The sequence below is a fragment of the Thunnus albacares genome, chromosome 6, assembly GCF_914725855.1.
Source record: "Thunnus albacares chromosome 6, fThuAlb1.1, whole genome shotgun sequence".
Taxonomy (NCBI): Eukaryota; Metazoa; Chordata; class Actinopteri; order Scombriformes; family Scombridae; genus Thunnus; species Thunnus albacares.
In genome coordinates, this window is record NC_058111.1 from 28,260,871 (window position 1) to 28,279,828 (window position 18,958).

Below are 18,958 nucleotides of genomic sequence, written 5' to 3' on the forward strand. Positions count from 1 at the left end.
TTATTAATGTGTGAGAGGACTGGAGGAGAGGAAGCAGAAAAGAGAGAATGGGGAGGAAAGAAATGAGGGGATAGTCATAGGAACAGAAAAGGGAGTGGGAAATGAAAGGAGGGAATGACAGAAGGATAGAAAGATGGATGGAGAAATTGAAGTAATTAATGAGAGAGAAAGGAATAGTCAATGGCAAAGTTAGGACTGAATGAATGAACACAGGAATAAGGGATGGAAGAAAGGAAAAAAAAGGGAAGGAACAAATAAAGAGGGAAAGAGGGAAACAAGTTGGGACAGTTATCTCGCGTTTCACAACATGAAAACATCCTGCAGTGACTTCGAGAAACTCGCCTGTGTTAGAGCCTCCAGTTTCCCACGAACATCAGCGTGCCTCCAGAAAAAGGGAAGCGGTGGGAGTTGTGAAGAAGCAAAGTAAACACTGCTGAGGTGAAGACCCTCAAGCAGACCGGGTCATCCAAGGCCAGAGAGAGAAACGGAGAAGAAAGACAGGTGCACTAGTGTTTAGGCCTGTTGCTAGAAAACAGTGAGACAGCACTAAACAATAGTCACTTTGACATATAGAGGAGAAGAGAAAAGGAAAGGAAGATACTCGTGGTCACTTTCTATCCAGAGAAAGTAGGTTCACTCCAACCATATCGGCCTCTATTTTTTCCACACCCCACTTCAGAGCAAAACAAAACCCCATCAAAAGCAAAGGGAAGCCACCTCAATTGGCGTCATGCCCTTAGAAAAGCGTGGCGAGACAAAAGAGAGGGATTCTTTTAGAAACAGAGAAGTGTGTGCGTGTTTGTGAGTGTGTGTGCAGTCCACACCCCCCCCCCTCAGTCACTACAGATTACAGACACGCACCACAGATGGCCAGCGCGTCTCGTCTTTTCACCGCCACCACCGCCGAGAATAATGGCCAGCGGTGGCCCCTCCTCCTCCTCCTCCGCTCCCTTTCTCTTTTGTCAGCACGTGTGTCCGTCAAATGGGAGCGTGTGTCTGGGACAATGGCAGCCAGACAAAGAGCCCGCCTACCCCCCACCAGGATGCTGAATAGGGGGGCACGTGGGCCTTGTCATCGAGGGAACAATAGCACCGGGGAGAGAGGGAGAGAGAGGGTGTGGCACCCCAGCACCCACTGCAACTGGGGATGGTAAGGTGCAGCATGGGTGGCCCCCCGAGTTTAGATTTGAACTTGTAGGTTTGGTTTTTTTTCAATGGAGGGAAAATATCGAGCAAAATAGCCAGAAGTCATTCACATCACAGGAACATTCATCAGCTCTGCTTCTGAGCTGTGTGGTGATAATTTATTTATTTATATTAATTCATCAAAAAAAAAATCAGCAAATTATATGTTTTCAGTCAGCAGTCACTCCTTCACTTTGTCTGGTTTGAAAGATAATACTGGTGGTTTTGCATGTTTCAGCCCATTAACTACAAATTATGTATTATGTTACATGACTGCCGGCTGTTATCAAAGCATGCTTTCAGACTGCCTTCCTACCTTGCAGGCAGTCACTGTATTCTTTTCATTTCAGAGCAGTGTGATAATCAACTTGCAGAGACATTCGATCTGCTTGAGATCCGTCATCCATCAAAATTTAGAGCACTATAGTTTCTTGTCGTTATGTGGAAATGCAGTTAAAATAAGGACTTAAAAATTACCTAAAACTCTATTCTGATATTCAGGATTTGAGACTTACGGTCAGTTGTGAAACAGCAAACCTTTTATCCAGGCTAGCAGCACAGCAATGTTGTTTGATCCGGACTAAAATATGTCAACCATCTTTAGATTCATTGAATTTGAATAACTTTGGTGAAACTAACAGCTGTACTTTGTGTTTAGTGCTAATTATGAAACGTTAGCATGCTGACTCACTCAACTATGGTTACCATGGTAAACATTATACCTGCTAAACATGAGCATGTTAGCATCCTAACATTAGCATTTAGCTCAAAGCACCACTAGGCATTAGTACAGTCTCACATAGCTGCTAGCTTGGCTGCTAGCTTATTAATGTAAGAAACCATATCCTTTTTGCCTTCTAGCTTATATCTTCTGATAACATAGCTTTTCATTATATTTCAGTCCATGTTTAACATGTTTACATAAAAAGCATTTGATTTCAGTGTTTGTTCAAGTCTTACAATAATCATATGAAAGCATTCTACATTTAATTTGAGTTTATATCTGATATACTACGTTTGATACATAATGTATGTGTATACTTCCAGATGTTTGTTTTCTCTCAGTTCTGTATGTAATGTAGCTTAAGAGCTTCTTGTACTGTAAGCCCACATGCCTGACACTAGAACAAAAGTATTCACTACATACCACCACTGCTTTTCATCAGACAACATCCAAATATCAGATATCAGCAACAGCTAGTTTTCTGGTAACTGTTGTCAACACAGTGATGATATGTACATGGTGGATTGTTTCCTGTGAATCACTTACCTATCTCAAGCATGTTTCAAGTCTTAGCAAGTTGATTTATACACCGTAGCAGCATAAAATGAAACTAATGGCTTCCAGGAAAATGGCCAGCAGTGACGTTAAGTATTCACAATTTGTAGTTAATAAGCACAAAATGTGCAAAGCCATCAGTATGACTCTTTAAGAGGTATTTGATGTCAAATGCAGAGACAGAAACCAAGTCCACCCTGGAGGAACCAGACCCAGCTGGTGGATTTACTCCAGCCTCAGGCCTCTACTTGGTTCAGAGGCCTTAGATACACCTCCACTCCTGGGACACCTTTGATGTGACTTACTGGATTACTGCCTGGGCTGGACGAAATTTATAGGTACTTATGTGTGTGTATGTGCGCACTCAGGAACATGCACACTTGTTTGAAAATGCAGGAAGGGGTTTTTTTTCTCTTTTTTATGCGGGGGTCAGGGTGCATGGTGGCAGGGGAGGGGAGCAGAAAGCTTGGAACAGCTGGGCTGAGTCTGCAGGGGGACACAACAGAGGGAGAGCATGGGGGGATGAGAGGACAGAAAGAGAAAGAGAAGGAGAGGGGCATGCACGTAAAGCCAGGCAGGCAGGCAGGCAGGCAGGCAGGCAGGCTGCTGACGGGCTCTTTTGAGGCAGCAGCTGGTTGGAGTGGGGGTCTCACCAGCTGTGTCTCCGCTGACCTCTCCCCACACTTCTCCACCTCTTCTTCCTCCCCAAACTCCACTTCCCCTCCCCCGCTAACCAGAATCATCACCCAAATGTGGGCAGAAACACACACACCACACCACACATGACCATCTGTCAGTAGGAGGAGAGTTGTCTCTCATGATTGCTCCATAACGGTGTTGAGAAAGTCTTACTAAAATCCAGCACCACGCCCCAAACAAAAGCCCCGGAGATACAGAGCTATTCTTAACCAGACATCTTCCAACAAGCCTCCTCTGACGTCTCAAGCCCGGAGACAGGTTTCCTGGATAGATCACTACAGCTCAAAAGCTATGACTTATACACGATTGTGAGGCAATGAAGAGAAGAACAATTGCCTTCAGCAGTGCTGGAAAAAAACAGGGACACAAACAGGCTGTTTTTCACATGTTTACAAGGCAGTATCACTTTATAATGGCTTTAATAGTTAGGAATTAATACATTTTTAGATAATATGATGTCTTACAATGATCAGTTGACTGGAGTTGATGCATTTTATTATGTCTGTGAGAAAAAATAAACTATTTATGCCACATTAACATAAATAAATATGAAGATTTAGTGTAAGATTTATCATATGTTTGAGTGATCTTCTAAAAAGCAAGCTGTTATTCCAAAAGTGCATCTCATATTTCTCAAATCAAGCCACTTGAAAGAAAGAGGCTGACTCATGGATCTCACCACCCCCCTGTTTGCCGCCTCTTTCATTATGATCTGCATCCAGGCTGACAGCGAATCAGCGCCCATCAGCTCTGATTTATTTAAAAAAAGAAAAGAAAGAAAAGTTGCCTTGCTTGATGCAACCAGCATCACTCCAGAAGTGCTTATTCAGAGCACCACTAAATCAAGTGCATCCACAGAGTAATTGATTCAAGCTCTGTTCTTGTTTTTCACTCCGTCATGTGTAGCTGGCGGGGTGAATCTGCTGTGTCGGAGGAGAACAAAACGAAATAGGAGAAAGCGGAGAGATGAGAGAGAGAGAGAGAGGACCATGGCTAAAATACTGATTGCTTGAGAGAAAGAGAAAATTTAAAAAGCTATATTAGGTCCAGGTTCAGGCAGTGGAGGAGTTGTGCAAAACATTGGAAATGTCAACAGAGAGTCACTTCAGAGATGGAATGAAATTCTCCTGAAGTTTATGTCACTGTTTTAATTAAAAACAGCTCAGAAAACATTTAATCCATTTTCGATTTCGTGTCACTCGCCTTGCCGACCTGTCTTTAATAACACACACTGACTGGTTATATATCCACATGTTTACACCCTCAACAACACATGCAAACAATATACCTGGATGCAAATGAAATACGACTGGCCTGCACTATAGCACAGCGCAGGACAACTGGAATCTATTACAGGGAAGGCAGTGGTTTTCTGCTCGTAATGTTCGTTTTAATCCATCTACTACTGGAATGTCTATAGCACAATACAGATGTACTGGGTCCTGGTTTACAGAGTATTGTATATCTGTGTGTGCAACTTAAATCTGTTTTGTGTAGGATTCCCTTTTAAATTCAGGAGACTTCCAACAAGAGTTCTGTATAACATATATATGTGCCAAGCAAAGTCCTCTACCCTCTTTTACATGTTTCTCCTCCATCCTACTACTCTCCTTCTCTAAATGTGAGGCCTCCTCTCCTCTCCTCTCCTCTCCTCTCCTCTCCTCTCCTCTCCTCTCCTCCTGTCCTCTCCTCTCCTCTCCTCTCCTCTCCTCTCCTCTCCTCTCCTCCCCTCCTGTCCTCTCCTCTCCTCTCAGCCTCTTTACCCCCAAGGGTTAGCAGTGTGAATATTAGATAGAGACAGATTGTATTAGATAACACAGACCTACATACAGTACGTAGAGCCATGCACAGATTCACACACACAGGGAGACAGTTGTATGACTTACATATACACAGATGGTCTGAAGATTGTACTTAAAGGACACTTTACGACAGCTTGGTGAAATACTTGTTTAACAAAGATTTTTGCAAAAAGTGTAATAAACTTTTTGTGTGTGTGTCTTGTTAAATCTTGTCCTTTAAGGCAACTACAATCTTTTTTTTTAATATTAACAAGTGACCAAATGACTGTATGACTGAATGTAATATGAAAAGTGTCCTGACTCTGTAGTTTCCCTCAGCTCTACTAAGAATTTTAGCACCTTTCAGCTTGTTGTTTTGGTTTTACAGCCTCTAAGTGTACTGTTTCGGTTCACTCTCACTGCTGTCATCAGCGTCATTTTCAGCCACAGCAGGCAGCTGTTTTCAGAAACCTAAAAACCCACCGCACACTACTCACTCAGCACCAAACAGCAGGCACACAAAGTTAGCAACTCGCTACTGAACACAGCGGAGCATTTAGCAAGTAAAGAGACAGATATTTTACTCATTATCACTTTAAAGTTAAACGACAGCTAAAAGGAGAGTGAATATTGGACTTACATTCATCAGGTGGATAGATACCAAACTCTATGCTTTTGTTGCTCTGTCTGCTATATGATGTGTAAAAAAGTGACTGTTTGCTCACACATCCAGCATATTCATTTTGTAAGGTGATAATATGTCAGTGATGGCTTCAAAGCTTGTTTTAGCTGCTCCAAAGTGGCCAAGATTATTGCAGATTTAACTACTGTTAGTTTTAAGGCAAACCAGGCATAATTTCCTTGACACTGTCCTACTTTAATAATTTAATATCTGTATCTTTTAATATCTTTTTAAAAAGGGGGAACAGCATTGAAAGAACCTCATTGGAAAAAATACATTTTAAGTATTTAGTAAGTAATTAGTAAGAAACTAAATCATCTGCAGTATAACACCAACTGAACACTGCTGTTTCTCATCCTTGTTCTTCTTACAACGCATATTTCTTTTTCACATCTTGTAAGACAAACACAGGCAGCAGTCTACTGATACACATGGGACGGAGGAGCCCACACAACACACTGGAGGGGCCTAACCACATCTCTCTAACTTTACTTTGTAAAGCTGAGACCTCAGGCGAACACTTAGATTAGAAGATTTTTTGGCGCGCTGGGGGATTTTAAGAGAGGAGTCGAAAACTCTGAGTGAAAGGAAATAGAGTTGAGAGCTGCATGCCGCAGCATAATGGGAATATGAACATGTATATATAATACATGTATAGGATGGCTTCTGTATGCGCCTCATCAGAACTCTGAACATCTTATCTCACAGGCACACATACGCACTGGTTGTCATGTAAGGAGTTACATTATCATAAAGGTAATATAGGAATCAATTAAAGCGTTGCTAGAGAACAGCAGATTGGAAATCCTCCTCACTGTCAGTAGAAACAATGTGCAGGAGTTGTTGTGGAGCAGCAGACATCATACATAGACACAGAAAGCATGCATAAACAATCCTACATTTCATAAGCAGTGGGTACATGCAACCACTCTGTGGGCTGTGGATCTGTCCATCAAATCAAGTCTCCAGGGGAAAGAAGGGAGGAGAGCATGTTAGCTTGTTTTCCTTCACTATGCTAACAACCAGCCAGTCTCAGAAACCCTTCAAAATGCGTTTGTGTCAGAACATTTGTGCCTTTTTCTGTGCAAATCATCATCCCATGCAAATACAGCTTGACTGAACAACACCTATCCTCCATACAGTCCTTGTCTGAGCAATGTATTGTGGGGAGTTGGCTGCCAGGATGTAAACAAAATCCATGTGAGAAAAAAGATGTACAGACAGGGTGTGAGTGCGTGAAGAGAAAGAGAAAAAAAAAAGACTTCAAAGCTGGTCTACAGCTGAGAAGAGGGGTTAAAAGGGGTTGAGATTTTCCTCTGGCTCGTAGGAATGCAGCGCAAGAGCAATAACACATTCTCATGTGGAGCACAGTGAGCAACACAGGACGCATCGCATGTAAACACGCACACACATGGGCATAGAGAGCCTGGACTGTCTTCTTCTGTTCTCCCTGCACATATCAAGCAGCCATCTGGTAAAACTGGACCATCCAGGACATGACTGAGTCAGACAGTTGTCCAACCCTGCAGCCATTTATTTTTATTCTCCTCACAACCTTTCATCGTCTCTGTCTCCCCCATCCTCCTCTCCTCACTTCGAACGGACTACACCCTCTCCTCTTCCTGTAAACCTGTACTGTTACCCTCTCGCCATCCTTTGAAAACAGGGAGACAAGGGATGACATAGAGGGGGTGGGAGGCTTAAAGAGAATGGTAAATGCACGCTCACCTCCCCTGACATATTGACTTCAGAGAGTGAAGTGGTGGTACGGGGCGAGACATGAAGGGAGACAGGCTCCACTAATTACACCATAGTGTTCCCATTACATCAAATCATTTCCGCGCTGGCTGGGTGTCGCCTTGGCATCTCCACAATATTCCTCTGCGATCCGAGGTGAGAGCAAACACAGCCTGTGGGAAAACAGTCTATATACTTTCTATTGATCTCCTTGTTGAAGTTTGTCGAGGCCTGGGGTGCCTGGAGCCTCATCCATTAAAACAAAATTTTGGGAAAAAAAGAGAGAGAGAGTACTCATCATGCTTGTAGAGTCATTTCAGAGTGTAGCTGTGAAAATGATATCAGAAGGATCATGTTGTGTGTAATGATGTAAAGTAGTTTTTGGTTTCCTATCCCAAAAGGGCCTTGATGTGGTTGGGTGAAGTTAGGAACGTTTTCTAAAAAGAGGAGTGTGCTCATATGAGCTTGTACAGACAGATAACGCGCTAACCTGCCGCCAATAAGCTGCTTGTTTCCTTCGTTTCCTGTGCCTCTAAATATCTCAGCTCTCTCTCTCTTCCTTTTATGAAGTTTATTTATTTAGTTTACTTGGAATAACAGTGGGAACCAAAGCAGGAATAGACTACTGATTTATTATTTCAGTGACACTGAGTAAATAACATGATTATGATTGAAAACATATCACCAAAATGTCATGTTTGAGGAGCTTAAAATGAGAAGACATGGACAAACTTTTCACTCCACAGACTGTGATCTTCTCTTTCTTATAATAGTTTGACATTTTGTGAAATACGCCTATTCACTTTCTTGCCGAAAGTTAGGTGAGAATTTTGATACCACTCTCATATCTGTCGGTTAAATATTAAGCTACAGCCAGTGGTTAATTAGATTAACTTAATAAAGAAGAAGCCTGGCTAGCTAGCCTACTTTTCGCCTTGGTGCGACATGTAACCCCCAAACCATAAATTGATGTTTTTACACTTTTTTTTTTACAGATTAAACAAGATCTAACATATTTTAGTGAGCTTTTGATGTGTTGGTAGATATATTTTGTCACTTATGTCAAAAAACAAGCTAGCTGTACTCCCTGCTTCCAGTCTGTATGCTAAGCTAAGCTAATCTTCCACTATAATTGGCTGCATGGAGTCAGCTTCATATTTAGCATACAGATATGAGAGTGGTATCAACCTTGTCATCTAACTCTGGGCAAGAAAGCAGATAAGTGTATTTCCCAAAATGTCAAACTATTTCTTTAATCAACTTCTGCAGCTTAAATTACACACTGGCTGATACTGACTCAAGGCAAGTCTTCGTCAAAGTAATATCTCTTCCAGTGAACTAAAATACTCATTAACACGCTTGCCCCTCATATCAGTGTGTTTCAGCTTTAAAGGCTCCTGAATGGAAAATCTTAGGTGTTACTGTTTTTCTCTCCATCACACAGATAATATCAATAGATTGTGGAATTAAGCTAGCAGTCAAGAAGGTATTTAACAAGTGAAATGAAAACAGAACCAGGACAGTACTTGACTGCTGTAATGTCATGTAGCATTGTAAATCATCAGAAAACTTCCCACTGGTTGCCCTCAGTCCATGGCATGAGGTAATAAATTGGGCTGCAGTAATTTCACATTTTGTAATTCCTCCAAGTAAGGAAGGGCGTTTTTGAACGACAGTGCCTCTGTTCTGGTTTCAAAGTCATCATACATTTTGGTTATGCTTGGAAAACATTCCACCAAGGTCTTTCTGTCTCTGTCTCTGCCATGCTTTCCCATCCATTCTTCCTAATAGTCTGGAGTGCCTAACATAAAACCTGACTGGCTGACTGTGAAGACCGGGGAAGGCCCTGCACTAGCTGGCTTGAGTGGCTGGCTGATTTACAGTCTTTCTGGGTGGCTGGCTCAGCACAGACAAACTCTGAATCCCTATACTGGGCTTGCTGGGTGGACCGACTACTCATCTTCCTACAGTGCAGACAGACAAAGGAAGGTCTGTTCCTCCGGGAGCCAGCAGGCAGCGATTGCCACTTCCCCTGACCGAAAGAGGCAGACAGAGAGAAAGAGGGGAAAGAGAGATAGATGAAGAAACTGATGTTTTGAGAGGAAAGGGGGAGAACTGAGAAAGATAAGGAGCAGAAGGGGCAGGACAAAGGGAGCTTTTTAACAACTGAGAGTTGAGAGGAAATTGGAAAAGGACAGGAAGGATTATAAAAAATTAGGGGAGGTAAAAGGAGAAGTAGAATGTATAAAAAAAAAGGTCTGAAGGTCAGGAACTGACTATTAGCTGTATATATTCCAATATGGTTCTTGTGTAATAACCTACAATCAATCAAAATGTCGCTTTCTATTGCCCTTTTCACAAAGTATTTGCCTCACAGCCCCTAAGCAGTCATGACAGGAACGACCCACTCTAAATGCTAACACTATCAACAATCTCCATCTCCCGAATGGCTGTTTCTTTTTTATTTATTTTTTTTGGTCATGGTCCCTGTGGCATTTTGCTGCAGCTCGCTGTGTGCGCCTGCAAAACAAGACACCTCTCCTTCCTCCATCTTTCCTCCCTCCTTTCATATCTCTCTCTGCCCTGTGCATCTCTCCAGCGCCCACAGTACAATGGCTCCTCACCTCTTCCCTCTTGGCCTCCACCCTCATCCTTCTGCCAAGGCAAATAGCTGCTTTCATGCAAAAAAAATCAGTTTGGATGATATGGATTCTCCCGGTCTCAATTTCTAGGTTTCTCCATTTTTGAAATGTCTTACATTTCATTCTGAAAAACAGTTTTTGCGGCAAACACAATGTTCTACATAATTTCGGGCAGATAAACACTTTCAGAAAATGAACAGCTTGAGGTGATCATGTGAGATGTTTGGGGATGGTGAGAACCATGTAGAGGACATTTTGTGGTGTCAGAGTGCCCAATATATCCATTCAAAGTTTAAAAAGTAATGGGTAATAGCAGGCCCCTTCATCAGGCAGGAGCTATTTTTCAGCCACAAATAAAATTATGCATAATTTCTTACTAATATTTGATGCTTACATCTGTGATCCAATGCTGCTACACATTTCTGAAGTGTAAATTGTGTTAATAATGTCAAACAGTTGAATGCAAAGATTCCGAGAAACTTCTTAAAGCAACAGTTAAACATTTTGGGAAATTAAATGATTTGCTCTCTTGTCAGGACTTAGAAGTAAAGATTGATACCACTTTTATGTCTGTCGGTTGGATACGAAGCTTTGACCAGGAAACTGTTAGCTTAGCTTAGCACAAAGACTCGAAATTGAGGGAAACAGTTAGCCTGCCTCTGTCCACAAACTACCAGTTTTACATGGAGGTTTTTGTGCAGATTAAACAAACAACAGAATCACAGAATAAGCTGTGAGGTGATTTTTTTTTCTACAAGACTTGGTCTCATTGTAAGTTCCTGAAAGTTGACATATGGGTGATGTGCTTTCACACAGCAGCAACATTCCTTTTCCTCTTTTTCGCTCTTCTATTTTTGCATCTGCTGTGTCATTGTTTATGATGCAGCCTGTTGTTTTCCTTGGTTTCTTGTCTGCTTCCTCATAATCCTCTGTCTGTACTAAACAAATCCACCAGATCAATCAATGTATTCAATTTGACTGAAAACATTCTCTTGCAGGGTTGTTATAGCTCTGTGATAGCTTCTAATGAATGTATACGTCTAATACTGATTTGCCGTAAAGTCACTCCGTGCTACTCAACAGTGACCTTATTCTACTTAATGGCTTTCTTATCTGCTGTGGCATCACTATAATGTTCCTATATGGACTTACAGTGTGTCTGTGGTACTCAGTACAGTACAGTGCTTCTTCTTCTTAATCTCATTATGGCAGGATATTACTGTAACATTCCTGTACCAGACTCTGGTTAATAGAGGTTTTTATTCTTCCTTCCTTCTTTTATATATTTATCATTCTCACATGTACCGTGAGGATTACTACGCCTGTACTTATTTTTTTGTGAGGGATCATTTCCATCTCATTCCTGTCTTCTTCATGATCATGATGCCAACAGCTGGGAGAGTGGGCCACATCTGGCGCGCAGCTGGCCACCATAGAAATACAGGCAGATGGAGAGGAGAGGAAAGGAAAGGAGAGGAAAGGAAAGGAGAGGAGAGGAGAGGAGAGGAGAGGAGAGGAGAGGACGGAAGAAGAGAGGACGGGAGAGGAGAGGACGGGAGAGGAGAGGAGAGGAGAGGAGAGGAGAGGAGAGGAGAGGAGAGGAGAGGAGAGGAGAGGAGAGGAGAGGAAAGGAGAAGAGAGGAGGATGATGGTGTGATAAGAAAATCTATATGAGGTATATTAAAGGTTGTTGAGTGCTGCAGAACTGAAGTGAGGGGTGACAAGAAAGGAGAAGGAAGGAATGAAAGAACAGAAAAGAATAGGGGGACAAAATGAAAGTTGGCGACGGCTGCCACTCTGACAGAAAAGTAGATTAAATTCAAAGAAAGCAGCTAAGAGAAAGAGAGAAAAGAAAAGAGTGAGAAAGGATTGATGGAGGTCGAAATCAAGAGCGACTGACAGAGGTGGGGAGAGAGAGATGAAGGGAGTACAGTCATGTGGAGTCAGATGCTCCTAATCAGCTGCGTTGCTGTCAGAGCTCCTCGCTATAGCAACCATGAGTCATAGCACCGGTAAACAGAGAGAGAGTTTTATAAACTGAAGCCTCGCTGGCACATTCACCATGGCATCACTCTACCTTTTACAAGCATAGCATGAGGCGAGCCACAAACTGGTCTGTGCAGAAAAGAACACGTGCTGCTTCCAAGAGGTATTCTTTCCTTCAGCTTGACATGTTTTTTACAGGTGGATTTATTACTGAGATTACATTTAACTTTACAAGAGTAGCCTGTAGGAGTGTGTGATCCAAAAAACAAAAGAGTCTTTTGTTTTTCACCAAAAAGTTCTTGGGACAAAGCAAAACAATGACTGATGTCCAGCAATATGGTTTTATTTGGTCAGTGTGCTCCCCTGATATGATCTAGCTTTTTTTTTTTTAAGATGTCACTTCAAAATGGTTTTCTCAATATTTTTACTTGATATCTGCTCTCAATGACACAGACTACTTGTTCAGACTAGACCACAAGCTGAAACACCTGATTGATGGTTGTGAACTTTACACAAAAAGAAATAAAAGACCATAATTCACTGTACAGTCACTGAAAGGAGTGATGCAAACTGAACTCCAGCTGAACTAAAAAAATCACTAGAAAGTTATTCTACTCATAAAAATGTGGTATCTCACTCTTACAATAACAAAACAAGAGCACTAATGTTTTGCGTGTTGCAGTTCTTTTTATTACCCACTAATGGTGATTTATAGCTCTTGAACAACAACTGAGCATAGTTGCTACAACACAAAAATTACTAAATAACCATTTTGATAAGAAAAAACTGCTACACCTGTCACATATCCAGGTGTGGAGAGATATTTTTCAGTTATTTGAAATGGAGCTCTTTAATTAGGTTATTAAAAAACTGAAACCTACTGAGCGAGCAATTTTACAATTTAAAAATAGGGATCTTTTGGTGGATACATTATGTGATGAAGAAAGTGCTTCTAATGTACCTCAAATCAATCTTTGGCATTTCTGTGCTGCAATTTCTCCTTACTTTTCAGCCAACACTGACCCAATATAACTACAATAAGCTGACATCAGCCGATATATTGGCCTGGACAATTTATTTGTCTAATGAACGTTTCTATTTCAATTTTATAAGTGTTTAGTTAGAGAGCCATACAGACAACTATCACCTCCAGTGTGTCTTTTCTACACACTATGTGGACTTTCTTAGTTTTAAACTACAATAGCGTTCCTTGACCTGTCTTTTGACAGGGCCTTGCCCCGTTTTTGTCACATACACACCAGTGAGTAAGCAGTCACACATTCACTTGTACGCTACTTACATACAGTGCACCAAAACAAAGTGCCGACATGTTCCCATTTCCTGCAGTGACTCACTCTTTTTCAGCTGGAGGTAACTTGTAGCTGCTTTCCTACATAAACTGAAACTTGCCCCCTTTCTTCATCTGTCTCTCTCACATACACACACACACACACACCAATCCACGTCCAGAGCTTGATTCCTATACGTGTCCTCTATCAGCAGATGACTGCAATCAGCTGTCCTCCATCCTTCACCCCGTCCCTGCCTCTCTGACTGCTTCAGACAGGCACAACACACACCACACAGATGCATGCCATCGACCGTAAAAAACGCTTTAAGTGTTGTCACCCCACTCCTCCACCTCCACCCCCACCCCCACTCACTGCCTCCCCCCCAACCTCCCTCTCCACTCCTCACTCAGCACAGTGAATAGGCCCCTCTGTGCCCTGGAAGATTTAACTTGGGTTCTGTCTGTCGCTAACAATCTCTCTCCCTCAGCATCACTCTGAAATAGTGCAGCGGAGAAGCCAGCGTCATATTAAATAGTGTGTTTTTTTTTTCCACGCTGTGAAACCAAAGCTCAGTTACACACACACACACACACACACTATACAGGCTTTGAATTAAAACAGAAGAGTACGGGAGGAAGTCACTGTATGTGGGCTGTAGGTACTGTAAATAACACAAGATAAGAAACTAACAATGCCAGAGTTCCTTTGATGTATTACAGTCCAGACAGGCCTTCTAGGCTCATTTACCTCCCTGTATAGATCAAATGGAGAATCCTGGTTATGCAATCCTGATTTATTTGAATCCAGAAAAAGTTGAAACCCAGTTGTTAACAATGCTCACACTTCTTTAACACTGTGTCTATCATAGTCCATGTTTTTCCTTACACGTTTTACTAGTGCAGTAACGGAGGGGAGGAGATGATTAATTATTTGGTAATTCTGTCATTCTGCCATGAATCTCACACTGGGATTGTGTTAAGCCTCCTCAGTAGGAAGCCAACACTAGATACTGGAAACCTTGCATTGGCAGCACATGTGTGGTCACACTGCGGAGGGAGGTATGGGGTTAAAAGCATTCTGTATTGGACTTTCACAGTAGGTGCTAGGTGTAATTTGGGGCAAACCATGTGAAAACAATCGAAAAGCAGCAAGTAAAGCAGCTGCTAAAAGCTTGGAAAAGGATATAGATCAAATCAGACCCAGAGGGAGGGATGTGGTGTTTCAGAAGCTTGGGGAGCAGGGGGGGGATTTAGCATTTTGGGGTTCTTTAGAAGCAAGTCCCTTGTCGAGCTTTGAATCAGAGCTTCAACAGCGTAACAGGCTGAAATGGGTCACCACAACAAAAATATATCATCGACCAATGAGATAAAAAAAAATACAACCCTCGCGACTCAAAGTGACAGTTATTAGTTGAGATGAGCGCTCCATTCGGAGTTGTGGTTGCTGCCCTGAGAAAGACCCATTTCCACTTTCCTTGTTATCTGCAGAGAAAAACGCCACTGAGGCAAAGAAATAAACTGCTGATCGCCTGGGAAACAGGCGTGTGCACACAACACGATTCAATCGTCCCTCTGCACACACACACACACACGCATGGTCAAACACTCAGAAAACACAATCCAGTGCCTTCACACATGAGCGTCCACTGGACAGGCATTCAAATCCATTGCTCCGATCATTTATCAATCCATATCAACATGATACGCAATACTAATAGTGTGGCAAATGCACACAAACAGACACATAGATGCAACAATGAGCCTATGTCTTTGTACTGTGAGCATGCCATTAGTGTGTGCAGTAATGGAACTATATGGGGGGAAAGGAGTGGTTGCATTTAACTAGCCTGCAGAAATCAGATAACTGCACTCAGCACATACTGGAGGCACTCAGGCATCAGACAGCCGTGACTGAAGTGTGTGTAAGTGTGTGAGAGTGTGTATGTGTGCAAGTAAAAGAGTGAAAGTGAGAGGGAAATATAAATGTTAGAGGACAGTCTTCTGTGTTAGGGTTCTGCGCAGATTGATATGATCACATCCAATGAGTAGATGTGTTTCTGCCACAAATTGAAGACAGAAACCAGGGAACAAATGGTTTCCAGGGTCCCTTTTATCTAATATTCACTTTTTGCTCTCCCTTATGTTCAGTCCATCTCTCTCTCTCCCCCTCTTGTTCTTTTACATTGTCATTCGCTCCTTTTCTCTGTTCTCCAGCAGCCTCAATCGTTCTCTCTGCCTCGTTATCCGGTCTTTCCTTCTCCTCCTCACCACCCTGCGCCTCCTATAAACCACTTCCTCTTTCTAACTCCTGTCCACCCATCACTCTCGTCTTTCCTCTCTTTACCATCTTTCTAGTACCTCAAATCTCATTATCTCATTCTGTTTATTTAATTAATCCCATCAGCAGGATTGTAATTCGTTTATCAATTTAAGGGTTTTGGTTGCAGTGTTTCTTTCATTCATTAACACCTGAACACACACATGTACACACAATTATTACCGAAGTGTACAGTGCACGCAAGCGCAGTAACAATTATCATCTATTGACATAGCAGCCAACTCAGAATATATCTCAGTACAGTTGTATACGTATTTTATAGTTTCAGTCATAACTTTTTATGCTTGCAGTTTTCCTCAGTGAGAGTTCAACAAATCAAGCTTTCAAAAATGATCTGATTTAAAAACATCACAAACTAATTCAAGTACAAATCAATAAAAGACTCTAAAGCAGACAGGCCCCTGACCTGCAGACTAACAAAATGTCCAGAGGCTGGTGTGACTGGCTCTGAGGAAGCACAATGTGGCTGCCGGCAGTAGCAGGACCGGGGCTGGAAGTGGAGCCGCTTGTTTAGTAGACCCACCCTGACCGGCACAAAGGGGGGGCAACGCCCTCCTCCGCTACCAGCCAGCTCAGACAGCACCCTGATTGGCCAGCTGGATGACCTTTGATCCCCGTTGTATTGTGGTCTCAGCTGGGCTAACCCTCCCCCTTGTGTGTGTGTGTGTGTGTGTGTATATGTGTGTGTGTGTGTATGTATGTGTGTGTGTGCGTGTGTGGACAACAAAAGACAGCCTAATGCAGCAATCAGAGCAGTAGAAGAGGGGAAATGGTTTAAGGGGAAATGGAGAGAGACAGAGAGATAGAGAGTGTGTGTGTGTGTGTGTGTGTGTGTGTGTGTGTTGGTTGGTTGTGATGACTGAGTTGCAGCAGTCATAAGCTACATCACACCCAATTTATATCCAGCAGGCCAATACCCGTCCCTCCAAGGACCAAACCTAGTCTTTTTTCCTGCCTCTTTCACCTGACCTTTGGATCAAACTGTTACCCTTTTAGCCTCGGAACAGGACCAAAATTCACAATCCTAGCTTCTCTGTGGTGCCATTTGCCCAAGCTTCGGAGTAGGCCATGTCCCGTCTAGCACCAGAGCCGGACCAAACCTGGCCCTCTTCTGGCCCTTGCTCTAGACTAAACCTAGCCTTCCTCTTGCCCCAGTTCTGGACCAAACTTAGTCCTCCTCTAGCCCCAGTTCCCCATCAAACCTAACCTTCCTCTATCTCCAGTTCTGGACCTATTGTAGCCTTCCTCTGGCTGTAAGCTAGACAAAACCTAGCCTTTCTCTAGCCCCTTTTGTCCATGTTTTGGACCACACATTGTCCCTTTTGGCCCCAGAACAGAGCCAAATCTAGCCTTTCTCTAGCCCCAGCTCTAGACCAAGCCTAGTCCTCCTCTAGCCCAAGACCTACATCAAATCTAACCTTCCTCTATCCCCAGTCCTGGACCAAACCTAACCTTTCTCTAATGCCATCTCCAGACCAAATCTAGCCTTCCTCTAGCCCCAGCAGTAGACCAAACCTAGCCTCAATCTAGTCCAGACTATACCTGACCCTTTTCTAGCCCTACTTTCAGGTCAAATTTAGCGCTTCACTACCCTCAACCTTCAAAAACCCTCCAGCCCGGCCCAGAAGCTCTCTATGCAGGTGGTCTAAGGCTTGTAGGCTGAGACACCCTGAGCCCTGCACCTACTCTCTTAATACACCCCATGTGACTCTCTCTCTCTCTGTCTTTCTCTCTCTGAGGCAGTGGGTCAGGGTAGACCACCCCCTAACAGCATTACAGGCTGTCTGAGGAATGCCATGTCATGGAACAGATGGAGCTCCACAGACAATAGAACCGCGTGCATTTGCTACGCCTATATACGAAGGCATGTGCCAAGTGTGTAAGTGTATGTGTGTGTGTGTGTGTGTGTGTGTGTGTGTGTGTGTGAGTGCATTACAGCTGCACACTCTTAGTCATTTGAATGCCATACTTTGGCACTTTTGCTCTCATGTTCTAGGAATCCCCCCATGCATGTCAGAGAACAAGAAGTGTTTGAGATCAAAATATGCTGCAGTACTTTTTTTTTTTTTTTCTTTCAACAAAGATTAAGCCCTGCAGAAATTTGGAGATGATGCAATATACCCTAAAGACACAAGTTCACCACACAGACTGATGCAAGGAAGGGAGAGCAAAAGAGAGAGAGAGAGAGAGAGAGAGAGAGAGAGGAAACCTGCAGACAGGTAGAATTATGGACCTGCATATTCAAACCCAAGGCGCGTGTTTGAGTGGCCATGCTGTCCTGGAGGAAATACCTGGAAACACCACAACTAAAGCAAACCTATAAACCAATAATTACCCAATAGTCAATGTGACTCTGTGCAAGCTCAATCTATATATCACACTGTTTCATTCCCATGCCAATAATGGGTAATAAATCTCAATTTCTGACAATAATGGGTGTAATAGGATCATATTAGGGGGCTGTAAATAGCACAATGAAGCTTTTCTAAAAAATTTTCTGTGGCATCATTGCAATATTTCTACAAGATAATATCCATTTTAAGACAGTCTGTGTGCCTGTAGTTTTGTGTAAGAGTCGATTAAACTCCTACTAGGATATAGTTATATCTCTTTCTTTAAGGATTACGGATGTGAACCCTTATCAAAGGCTGGAGCTGCCACATTTCATTCATTTCACACATATGGGCCCACTGGCGAGATTCATGTCCAAAAGCGCCGCAGTTGTATCCAAACATTATAACAATCGTGTAACTCCCAAATAAAGATCCAATGCCATTTTGAGCGGATCGTGCACTTCCTAACTGTAGATTCATTCATTATTGAGACGTAACCGGGTCTCCAAATAACCCTGGAAGTGTCAGTAAATAGGGATGCCAGATTGGCCGGGAATCCAGTGAACTCACCCAAGAGAACGACGGATGATCGGCTCCCCGCACCTCCTCTGTGTAAATCCAGGACCCCGGACGAGAATGTATTATAAGAGAGAATAAGATGTAGTTGGTTAATTTCACAAAATCTTCTTCATCCGCACTGTGGAAGCGATGTATGGAGGCGATGTGGAGCCGCAAATCAACCTGGTCGGCGCACACACCAAAAAAATAAAAAAGGTTTACAACAGCGATTCAACCTCACTCATGCAGTGGAAGCAAAACAAAAAAAAAACCCAGCAAAGACACGGGGTTTCAAGTCAGATTTGGGTGAAATTGCAGTATCTGTAGTAATCTCTGATGCTTTGGTTGTTGACTGTGCACTTACTGGGCTGCTTCCCCCGGCTCCACCCGCTAACCCAGCCTTCCCAGTGCGCCCATTGGCACAGACGGCCGGACATGCAAATCCAC

At 42.8% G+C, this 18,958-nt stretch overlaps 1 protein-coding gene across 1 annotated transcript in view; it reads right to left on the bottom strand.

The window, feature by feature from the left end:
- The window catches only part of numbl (NUMB like endocytic adaptor protein), a 57,563-nt gene extending 38,616 nt beyond the window's left edge, over positions 1-18,947 (bottom strand). Inside the window, exon 1 of the mRNA XM_044354373.1 lies at positions 18,524-18,947. The gene's annotated coding sequence lies outside the window, so the exon portion shown is untranslated. The remainder of the gene's footprint in view (positions 1-18,523) is intronic.
- Positions 18,948-18,958: the final 11 nt, after the last annotated feature.